The 11,839-nt window shown below is 38.9% G+C and overlaps 1 long non-coding RNA gene across 4 annotated transcripts; it reads left to right on the top strand.

Moving 5' to 3' along the window:
• The first annotated feature begins 573 nt into the window (after positions 1–573).
• Positions 574–4,256, top strand: LOC146682912 (uncharacterized). Of its 4 annotated transcripts, none has more exons than XR_014917425.1 (6): positions 574–611; positions 795–1,677; positions 3,318–3,388; positions 3,507–3,544; positions 3,627–3,788; positions 3,906–4,256. It is a non-coding gene; the product is annotated as an uncharacterized LOC146682912 (long non-coding RNA). The 4 variants fall into 4 exon arrangements; XR_014917427.1 differs by lacking the exon at positions 574–611 and having other exon boundaries at positions 669–874; positions 1,609–1,677; XR_014917426.1 differs by lacking the exon at positions 574–611 and having other exon boundaries at positions 669–1,109; positions 1,609–1,677.
• The last annotated feature ends 7,583 nt before the right edge of the window (positions 4,257–11,839 follow it).

Below are 11,839 nucleotides of genomic sequence, written 5' to 3'. Positions count from 1 at the left end.
ACTGCTAATGATAGTTTCAACCAAAAATTTCTAACTTAGATTCATAACACCGTAAGACTTGTTGCTGCTGATTTTCAGCCCTGGCCTTGTGTTATTTGGCATCCTTCAGGCTTTTATCCCCACATCTTTTCCTCAAGAGTTTCACTTTTCTGTAATTATTCATCTTCACCAGCAGATGGCAATGTCGTATTAAACAACTCTTTCTGTTAATACAAGTCAACACAGCCAGAAATGAAGATATTTCATTCACTCTATAGATACACTGCTTTCTCTTCTGTCTGCTATTCCTCTCCCTTGTTTTATGATTTAAGGTACATATTCACTTATTTCTAGATCATGACAAATGACTGAAAATAGTGTATGGTGAACCACAAAGAAAGCCACAGTTTAAATTTACTATGTAAAGCTGATGTGCCCAAATTATCATAATAATTTTCACTATTGCAGTTTATCTAAATGATCCAGCCCTAGAAGCCCATCTTCAGCCCCACTAAACCACCAAAACTTTTATTGTTATTCCAGTGAACACCCTCAGTCATGTGCATTATTACATAATCTCCTGGTTCTCTTTCATACACTGTAAAACCCAACAGTGCATCTTACTAAAAGAAGTAAGTTGTTCTTACTCAGTTCTGAAAAATAGTTAAAGTAACATTCATGAAGTGTGTTAGGTAGACCCAAAAGTATACATATGATATAATAACTTTATTGTAATAAGTACACATTATGTTTTTGTAACGTTTTAAGTACTGTTGCTTTAAACTGTTTAAGTTGTGCTAATTCATTTGTATTAGTCATCATCCACAGCCCCGCCCCCAGTGTTTTGCCTGGACTTGTCGGCCATGAGACAGGATCCTCGTCAAGAGAGTGGAAAGTACAAGATAAAGTTATTTTTATGTTTTTTTGTTAATGCTTACTTCTAGCATACAAAACGTACATTTATCAGACTGCTTTGTTTTAGTTGTACTTCGTTGTAATTTATCAGACTACTTTGTTGTAGTAGCTTGTAACTTAGCTTGCCAGCACACAATTCCCGCCTAGCGCTGTATGGAGTCTGCCTTCACAATTTAAAAAATTAACGGTTGGTGGCTTGTTTCAATCAATAGTTGGTAAGTAGTCTGATTTTTGCAAACTGCATGCCACAAAACCTTTGGTAAAATCAGTGTTTACGCTTTTCTGACTCTGACCTTTATCAAGTTCAAATGTAGCCTACTTTTGCACAGTGAAAATAGTAGAAAATTTATTTAGTGTTAATTTTAAGAGTTTAACGGACAAGTTCGCCTTCACAAATTTTGAATATGATGGTTAGTGGCATTTTAGTCGTGAAATAATTTACCTTTTCAAAGCTGCACTGCACCAAACCTAAACGTTTCTGACTCTGTACTTTCCAAGGGTTAGCCTATTGTGTACTTCACTTGTGTAAAATTGCTTTATTAATTTATAACGTATAGAGTAGTTGACCAACCTGAATTGAAAATGAACTGTAGTGCAAGAATAAATCTTACTGTTTTCCAAGCTTGTGTTATTCAGATTGACTGTTTTTAAGTGAAGTAAAAGTAAAAACTGTTCTGCTAGCTTTCTGTCCTCATGGCTTTTGTGTTATTACAGTCTGACGATTGAAGGAGCAGTAGCATGCCGAGAGATCATCCAGCACTGCACTAAAGACAACCAGTAAAGGTGATTTTAAAACGATTTGGTATCAAAATGTGGAATTGCAAGTTGTGTAGTTTGTCTAGTTTTTCTACTGCCATAAAAGTCATGTTGTTGAAGCATTATCGGCTCAACCATGGTCAGTACTCCACAATTTCACCCTTACCCTGTCTCTATAGCACATGCATGTGTACATTTAATACATTTAATTCATTAAAGATACACATGTCAACAATGCACACTCCCACGCAAAGAAAAGACGGTTCTTATCCAGATTTGAATAATTATGGATTTTGTTGCTCTATGTGTAATTTTAAAAAGCCATTTATTGAAAGCCAAATGTTTATCCATCTGAGGGGGCATTTAAAACGAAAAGAAACTGTTCCATGTCCTTTCAAGAACTGCAATTTTAAAACCAATGTCTACTCAACCTTCAATGCCCACAAATGCAGAGACCACCAAAATTCAACAAGTTACGATGAAGGCATTGTGCAAAGTGTTATAAATGTAGAACAAAAAGATGACATGCAGCTTGATTCAATAGAGTCATCAGATGACAATCAAGTGGCATCCACCAGTGAAATCAGTGGAATTGAGGGTTTAGAAGAGCAGTTGCAATACAATCTGGCTGGATTTTTCTTGAAAATGCAGACCCTTCTCCATGTGTCCCAGAGAGCAACACAGGAGATTATTGAGCATATTGATCAGTTGTTTTTGTTATCACAACCTTTGGTTAGAAAATCAGTTGTAGATATACTGAAAAAGCACAACTGTACATATACGGACAAACTGGTGGATGAGATTTGTCAGGCAGTTTCTGATAGTAATGTTTTACATAAATGTGTCACATCTGAAGGACCACTATCTACAGCAAAGAGGAGGAAATCATATTATGAAGAAAATTTTCCATATGTCAAACCTGTGGAGTATTTAATTGAATCGTCAAAGCACACTTATATGTATGTGCCTATTCTCACATCTTTGCAATTGTTGTTGAAAAAAAATGATGTGCTTGAAGAAATTAAACAAGCACCCACACAGATTCCTGGACATTTCATGTCATTTTGTGATGGATCCTACTACCAGGAAAATGTTCTACTGTCACAAGAGGGACAGAAATTGTCAATGATACTTTATGTGGATGATTTTGATCACAAACCCACTTGGTACCTCAAAGAAAATACATAAAGTCTTTGCAGTTTATTGGACACTGGAAAACTTTCCAGTTAAATCTTGTTCTGCTCTACACTGCACCCAGCTTGCTCTGCTGTGCAATTCCAATGATGTACGCCAGTTTGGGTGTAAGGAAATGCTGTCACCACTCTTAAATGATCTGAAAACTCTTGAAGAAGTAGGTGCCTACATTGAGACTCTTGGTGAATGTCTTAAAGGCACTGTCTACTCTGTTGTGGCAGACAACCTTCTGCCCATGGACTTGCTGGTTTCAATGAGAGTTTCAGGTCTACATATTTCTGTAGGTTTTGTCATGCCACCCAAACAGAAATGCAAACAGAAAATGCTGTTACAGGGAATTATGTAATGAGAACAAAAGATGCTCATGATAATTATTGTGCAAGAGCTTCAGAATGATGACATTAAGGAAAACTATGGTGTTAAAAACACCTGTGTTCCTTCTGACCATCTCTCTTTCTTTCATCCTGTCACAGGCTTCCCACCTGACTTCCTACACGACCTGTTTGAAGGTGTCGTTTCAGTGGAGTTGGCACATTGTTTAAAGGTTTGATTTCTAAGAGATATTTTAACTTAGAAGACTTAAACAGAGCAATTCTGCACTTTCCATACCAACATTCTGACAAAGTTAATCGCCCTCATCCAATAACCTCAAATTTTGCCAGGCGAGGGACCATGGCCAGCACTCTTTCATGAGACACAGGTAAGTACAACTATGTATATAACATTTGCTGCTCATATAGTATGCTGTGTTTTGCTTATAATATTTTTGGAATTCTCTTCAGCTCTACTTTGAATTTCATCGGATCACCAATCAGAATCTGCCACATGTGTTTTATGCTGCGCTGGATGATTATGCTCCTCAGCTGACTGGACTTTACAAAAAGAGGAAAACTGGACGGGTCGGTGAAAGGATGGAGCAGCTTTTGTCGGCATATGGAAAACAGGTATTTAAAAGATACTAATTATTATTCTGCTTGCTTGGCAGTTGCCATTGTTATGTGTTTGTTTATTTATATATATATATATATATATATATATATATATATATTAACATCATCTAGCAGACCTTCTGAGGGTACTTCACAAACAGAAGAAGACGGCCGTAGTGATCGATGTAGCGGTTCCGAATGACAGCAATATCAGGAAGAAGGAACACGAGAAGCTGGAGAAATACCAAGGGCTCAGAGAAGAGCTCGAGAGGATGTGGAGGGTGAAGGTAACGGTGGTCCCCGTGGTAATCGGAGCACTAGGTGCGGTGACTCCCAAGCTAGGCGAGTGGCTCCAGCAGATCCCGGGAACAACATCGGAGATCTCTGTCCAGAAGAGCGCAGTCCTGGGAACAGCTAAGATACTGCGCAGGACCCTCAAGCTCCCAGGCCTCTGGTAGAGGACCCGAGCTTGAAGGATAAACCGCCCGCAGGGGCGCGCTGGGTGTTTTTTTTTATATATATATATATATATATATATATATTAGGGCTGCCACAAACGATTATTTTGATAGTCGACTAGTCACCGATTATTTTTGCGATTAGTCGACTAATCAGATCATCATCCACTGAACGTAAAAGTACAGCTTATTGCACCAGCAGCATCTGCTCTTATATAACTATCATTAGCTTACAGCTTTAAGTGTTTAAGGTCTGTGCTAACTAAAAATAAAGACAAGATGATAGTTAATTGAATTCTAATTAAATGTGCAGATTGTTTCGGTGGAGTTTAATAAACTCAGCCGATTTACTCAGGAACAAATAAAATACTGAAAAAAGCCAAACAATAACATTTTTAAGTTATCTAAGTGACTTGTATATGTTTAACCTGAGTAGGGCGGTGGGTTTGAAAACGATCTGCCGGGAGTCCGGTGCTCTCATGGCCCCCGGCTAGCTATCGAGCTAGTGGGTAACAGACGCCTCCGAAAACGTCGGAGCGCTTTTGAAAATATGTGGTGTCTTGATAAACTGAGCAGATATTTGAGGTTTACACAGCTACATTCTCGCCTGAAAATATGTTAAACGTTTATTTTGTGACCCAGAAAGAATAATAAGAGTAATATTAAAACTAACTAGCTGCCGCCATTGTTGACAACTGCGCTGGGCCGCGCTATGAATTCTGGGACACAGTTTCTTCTTCTTCGGGGTTTAACGGCAGCTGGCATCCTTGTACATGCAGTACTGCCATCTTCTGTTTCAGTCCGTTATTACACTCTTAAATCCTGCTACTTATTCCTGCTTTTGGGATCTTACAAAGCTTCAAACGACGCGTCGACTATTAAATCAGTCGTCGACGATTTTGATAGTCGACGTAATCGTGACTAGTCGACTAATCGTGGCAGCCCTAATATATATATATATATAAGGACACAAACGACATCTATGCAACTAGAACAGCAGTTCTGGCCGGCCTACCAATGTACCTCAGAGATTTTCAAAACATGCAAGGTACTTTGGTATTACAATAATTTGCACATTTGAATTTAAAAAAGGTTGAAAGGAGTTTATAAGTCATCTGGACTTGGGTTGAAAGTTGAAGACGTGAAGTTGAATGACTTATAAACTTCTTTCATCCTTGATTTGACTACCTGGATGAATGAAAAATGAACCTTCACTGTCAACTTAAAACATGTTATGATATATAGAATTTGAAAAACTGAAGAAAGGTGCCTGAACATTTGTATTTATGCTTTTAACAGAGATATTACAGATGAATAATTGTGCACTCTGTATTATATCTTAGGGTGAAATTGAGTTCTATGAAGCCATAGAATTGCTCTGGTTGCTGATGTCGATGAAGAGGAGGTGCCTGGAGGAGTTCCTTTCTCACCACGCCAAGTGTTCATAGAACTTGAAGATCAGTTTGTTATGACTCATCACTCATGGACTGATGCCCTGGTGTCTTTGTTTGGGCTAATCTATGCTCTGCATCTGAGCTATCCTATGAAGTATACTGGCTTTTTTGAGTTCATTCAAGTAGTGTTGCTGAAGCTAGACGATGAGAGAAAGCAACTAAAACCAAAATTGCAGACACTAAAAAATGAGCTTGTGCAGATGATGTTTGTTTTTCACTGGTCACTATATTCGTGCTTTTTCAGTTATCTGTGAATGGCTTCAATAGTTTTATTTGTTCTGGGTAATTAGCTTTCTAAAAGGCAATGTGGAGAAAGCTAAGAATAAGGAGAAAATCCATATTTGACGTTTTGTTTGTGATTGAAAAAAATCTTCACATAGTGTGTAATCTTAAGCTTATTTCTAAAAACATATTTTAGTTACATGGAAATCTTTTGCGAGATAACTGATAATTAGTCAATATGTACAGTATACTTTCATGCTTTATTTTTTAATTGTGTGATGAGTGCCAGTTCACTCGAGGTCTGGGCAAAACTGTTGCGAAGCCACAAATACCTTTGAGAATACTTTTTGTTAGTGACATCCTTAGTTCAGCTGTTTTCTATAGTTGCATTGCTGTAGTGCATGTGATTTCATTATTATACTAAATGTTACTTAAAATTGTGATTGTTATGGCTCTAATTGCCTCTAGACTATTGTTTTTTTATGATGTACACCTATGTATCAGGTCTACATGACTAAATTTGTGTTTTGTACATTTAATCGATTTTCAAAATGCTACAAAAAACATTCAAAATTCCCTAAAAGTGCAAGTTTTAAAATGCCTAATTATTTGTTATTTGATAATGGCTTTAGCAGTCATAGGTTATGACTGAAAGTATGGTTGTATTCATTCTGTATTTTCTCTGCAGTTAAAGTTAATAAAAACTGAATGGAAAGAATAATAGCTTGGTTTTGCGTTAATAGTACTTGAACCATTTGGTGCAATCGGTTTCCCCAATTGGATTAAGTTGTTTAAATACAACTATTTAAGTTAATTTAACTTAATTTGAATATGAGCATGTAACACTTTAAATAAGTTTGAATAAATACAGCATCTTAGTACAAGAAATTTAATGGTTTAAGTTGAAACATACTAAATACAATGAGTAAATAAACATAATGCATTTGAGTTACATTATCATATTTGCTTTGGGTTCTTGGGACTCTAATAAAGTACTTAAATAACCCCAAACTGTTTAAGTTATAAAACTTGAATCAATTGGTGCAATCGGTTTCCCCAAATCATTTGAGTTAACTTAACTTGTCAGGTTTTACAGTGTAGGTGTGGCACAAAATGCACTTCGAAGATAAACCAGACAGGTGCAAACAGCCAAAGAAGTCTGCTCGTTCAGAAGTGTTCAGGAGCGTTTTCCTTTAAATAGAGCCCAATCCTCACCCACCCATCAACCTCCGGCATAATCACGCGGCAGCTCAGAAATAGAACTGCGAGGTGGGAGATCAAACTATCACCTCTTAATTGTAGCCTGAGTCTTAAAAATGCTGAGAGCCCATTAGCGCACAAAGAAGTGTGCTGTGTACTGCTCCTTAAACATGCATCAGTATAATGCAGCTGGGAGATGAGTCAGAAGTTAGACAAGTGGAAGAATCACCACAGTGGCATCCACCTGTGCTGGGACTCGCAGAAAAGATGCAGATTGCAAGGTGTGGTGATGATGGGAAAGAAAGTTTTCTCCTTTCGCAGCTTCGGGAAAGAAGAAAGGGAGAAAACATTGCTAAAAACTTGTAGCGCTTAAAAAAACTGGAGACTTGATGCCATATTTGCAAAAAAAAATCATAAATAAATCTTTAAAAAATATCTAACTTGTTGAATCCTTACAGAGGTCACAAAGATAGTTTTCAATTGCGCTGAGCTCCAAAAGGTGACACATTGGAGAGTGTAAAATGTTAAGTAAAACCCACCAAATGAATATTGATTGTGTCATGTTTTGTCTCAGAAGCTGTAGAAATGAAGAGTCCCTTTTCCCCAGAAGGGTTGGTGGATGTTGTTTTTCTCCAGTGGTGAGGCCTTCTGAGGGTTCCAGGAGAAAAAAGGAAGAGAATGTGAAATTCCCAAATCTGCCTGAGCGCTCCATCAAAGTGCCAATGCATTGATTTTGACCACAGATCTTTTCCACCCAGCTGCATCTATGTGCCCTACCCCAAACACTGCTCTCAAGACCAATGTCTTGCGGGAGCGTTAGTGCCCCTAAATCCTGTTCAACTCCTGTGGGACATTTGGGGGAAGGAGGAGTAGAGGCCAGTGACCAGCATGGTGTACCCAAATCGACACAGGGATGGGCAGATAGTGGGAGGGGTAGGTTGTGGAGAGGGTAAATGGTGTTGGTGATCAGAAGGAGAAGGTGGGAAGAGGGAAAAGGGTGGGGGTCTGGCCCGTCGAGGTGCGTTCCACTGCCCTCCAGAGGGAACACAGGGGTTTGAAATCAATGTGCTGTTAAGTGCAGCTTAGCTGCGGGATACTCTTTCCAGCATTATCCATGCACCAATGAGTCAAGGCCGTGCTTGTGTGCTGCATATGCAGTCTATGGGTACCAACAGGAGGCCCTTCTACGCCTCCGGTTCTTTTCACCTCCATGCTCTCTGCCAACACTCAACGGTCTTCTCCAAACAGTTGTGGCCCTGCTAACTTGAGACTCATCTCACACCAGGGTCTCACTCAAGCAGACCTGTGAGCATTACATTCATACTGTAGTCAACCTACCCTCCAACCCCACATCCACTGTTGGTGAACCAGTCCAAAAGAAAGCAATGAACTAAATAAAGCCTCATGTTGTGTACATAAAACACCCTGGGAAAGACAAAAGAACACTCAAATACTGTCAATGCACTCCACTTAACAATGCATATGGTTGTTATACATAAAACAAATTACAGGACAGACATTGGTGTATAAAGGTGTCACAGTATAATCTAGTACAGTTTGTTTCCTTGCCTTTGTGCTCGTGGAGTAATCAGAAAGAAAACTGTGTTGCATCATTTCAGAAACAATTACAAGAAGTAGATGTGACTCCCTTAGACAAATGACATTAACCTCAAGATATTTAAACCAAAACCTTTAGTAAAATAAGAGTGATTAACTAGATCATGAGTGAAAGCATCACAAACAACAGAGTGGCCATATGAGACTCAAAGAGTCCCCGAGGAATAATTCTGCAGTAATTCTAAGTGGCTTGATAATCATTTAACAGAGGTGACATTTATCAACACATCAAAAGAGGAAATATAGTGTGAAGAGGAATCAAAATTGCTTCTGTCTCAGCCATGACTGTTACTTTTTAAAAGGGGCGGATATAAAACCTTGACCCAGACACGCGTCTGCCCGTGGCTGCATTTAGTCAGTGAGAGCAGTAATAGAGTGTGACTGAAGGTGAGGAAACAGCCTCAGGCCTTCATCTGTGTTTAGATGTCAGCCCTCCTTGGGTACAATATCTCCATAGCCTCCTTGGCCTTTCTTACATGGACTCTCAACATGGTCACCAAAGGACAGCCTGAGGGAAGGGCACAGACATGCGACTGTTCACCTACACACACACACAAACAGACACAAACACACAAGTTTTACACATTCACTGCAAGACTCTGGTCCTCCTAGGCCTGTATTACTGACACTTCAACAAAACACAGTCAATTACTGAGAATGTAGCTAGCAGTGTTAACAGCTGTAGAGCAGAGCAGTCAATTGTTCAGGCCTTATCCCAATGCGCATATCTCTAAGTTAACACGAGTTGAATTTCTGCAAGCATGCTGCAGAGGTGTCTATTGATTACTGTACTTCTTGCTTGAATGGTTGAGAAAGACACAATCTATCGACTTGTTGTTCTTTAGAGTTGCAGGGAGCTCACAAGAATCCCCTCCTATTAACTTGTGAAACAAACTGTGAGAGGATCTTTACAAAGCTTCGGCTTAAGATTATACGTGTAGTTTAGACTCGGTCAAAGTGTCTGTGTATCATTCCGCTGCTGTTTATATCACTTCATGGACAGGAGGTTTTATTTCTGAGTGATGATGGCAGAGATTGGGCAGTAACTGCTGAACAGGGCGACATATCTTGACAAACGAGGCACTCACCTTGGAGATGGTGTGATGGTCACGACAATAGCTAAAATGGGTGTGGTGTAGTGCAAAAGTCTTAGAAAGGCATCAATCACCATCAGAAATGTGTCTGATCACTCCCAAGTTTATTCTGTAACATCACTCCAAGTGCACAGCCAGTGTCATGAAAAGCAATCTTCGGCAACACAAAAGGAGTCTTGCATCGTCTCGACTTCCCTTTTGGCACCTAAAATATGCGCGCAATGTTTCGAGCCATCGTATTATTTTTAGTTCGAGTCAAATTCTTTCTTTTTTTTTTTTTACTATGAAAGCAGCATTATGTCAGGCCTTGCAAATTTAAGAGAATACGCTAAACTTTGCTGACATAAGAAGTTACTCTGTGGCTTCTATAAGAGGGGAATGCGATGGCTGAAGTAACTGCTGTTTCCAATGAGTTACAAATGTACTGCCTTCCTCTTCTGTTGTCTCACATCTCGGCAACTATCCTTTCTAGAGAGTGTGGAAACTGTGGTCATACGGCTCTAATCTTGACAGCTATTCTCCACATCGCGACAACTGATGAACAGAGGTCAAGACAACATGAAAAGGAGAAGAAAAACATCATCAGATGCACTGAAATACAATTTGCTGACACGCACAAGTGCAAACATTTTTATTCTCTAGGCCCAAACCCCTCCCCCCCCGAAGAGCCTTTTTCTTACAGCTTTCCTGAGAGGCCGGGGCAATCAAGCACTCTACCTTGTTAGGAGGTGTTAATTGGAGTTAGTCAGACTCCTCACTTTGTCAAGGAGTCTGACAACAGAATTAATTAGAATTCAAGTATGTAAATCAATTCAAATTGGGGTCCTTATGGGGATGGATATGAAGTATTTTCACCGAAGAAAAAACAGGCACTGAGAACATGAGCCAAGAAGTCTCGGTGTGAATATTATGACTTCTCTTTTTGCGGATTTTAGTTTCACCAATCCACTTTTGGAGAGGCCATAGATGCGCAGTATAAATAGAGGTGTTAAGCTGAACGCTGCCCTTAGATGGATGGTTTATGGACTGTTTTCCATTTAGTTTTTTTCTTCTTCGTGTTTTCTAAGTATACACATGCCTCAGATGCAGTTGCATTCTTAGGTAAATGATAAAATGTGTGAAAACGCCATGGCAACAACAGTGGAAATGGTAGTACTCCCTCCCCGCTTTGTGTGCTTTTCACCTAATTGAGTCTATGTTGTGAATCATGTCATGTAAAACTTATACTTAAATTGCACGTTGCTCACTTGAATTGTGAGCCGCTGTGTTACCTTGTAACACTTATTTGTGGCATGAAAAGGATGGGTCAGCGCTTTTATGCATACGCGCCGTGGATTCTGAGAATTTCAGCTTTACATTTCCATGGGTGAAGCGCAAAAAAATACATTATTGTTGCCTTAAAACAACCTCTAATCTATATACCATCCGATGTCATTAATATTTAGTGTTGTTTCCTCTGATTGTTCCTATTTATGGTCACAGTTGTCTGCATGTGAAATAAAAAAGAATAATTAAAATCCATATTTTTTTTAAATAAACAAGACTAAATATAGTTTATTAGTGAGATGAGTCAAATTTTAATCAGTTGAAACATACAAAGTACAGCTGGGAATGGTGTTCATTGTGTGCCTTATTCGCTTGGTTAAAACTTCTGACCTCCATCTATACCAACACAAGATAAGGCAGAATTGTCTTTCACTGATTTTTGCTGAGTTTGAGAGAACCAGCATGTTTAGATTCCTTGTGGATTTTACACACTTTATTTTGTTGCAAAGTCAACGATCATTAGGCGTGCTTTATTTTGAAGGCCAAAATTTTCAGCCATAAAAGGCAGTAGATTGTAAAAAATGAGAAACTTGCTCTTCAATTGTACTAAAATGTCTTAAATGCAGTGTTTTTATCAAACGTGGGAGCTGTTTCGTCTTAAAATGCACGCATAGATTTGTATTTGCGGCTGGTGAACATCCGAGAGCTGTTACTGATCGCTCTTCGTATAAATAAAACATACTCAGACATTTGAA

The sequence above is a fragment of the Copadichromis virginalis genome, linkage group LG22, assembly GCF_057382275.1.
Source record: "Copadichromis virginalis isolate Kocher_CV1m ecotype Utaka linkage group LG22, C_Virginalis_male_GT1.1, whole genome shotgun sequence".
NCBI classification, from domain to species: Eukaryota; Metazoa; Chordata; class Actinopteri; order Cichliformes; family Cichlidae; genus Copadichromis; species Copadichromis virginalis.
This window is presented reverse-complemented; position numbering and strand designations above follow the sequence as displayed.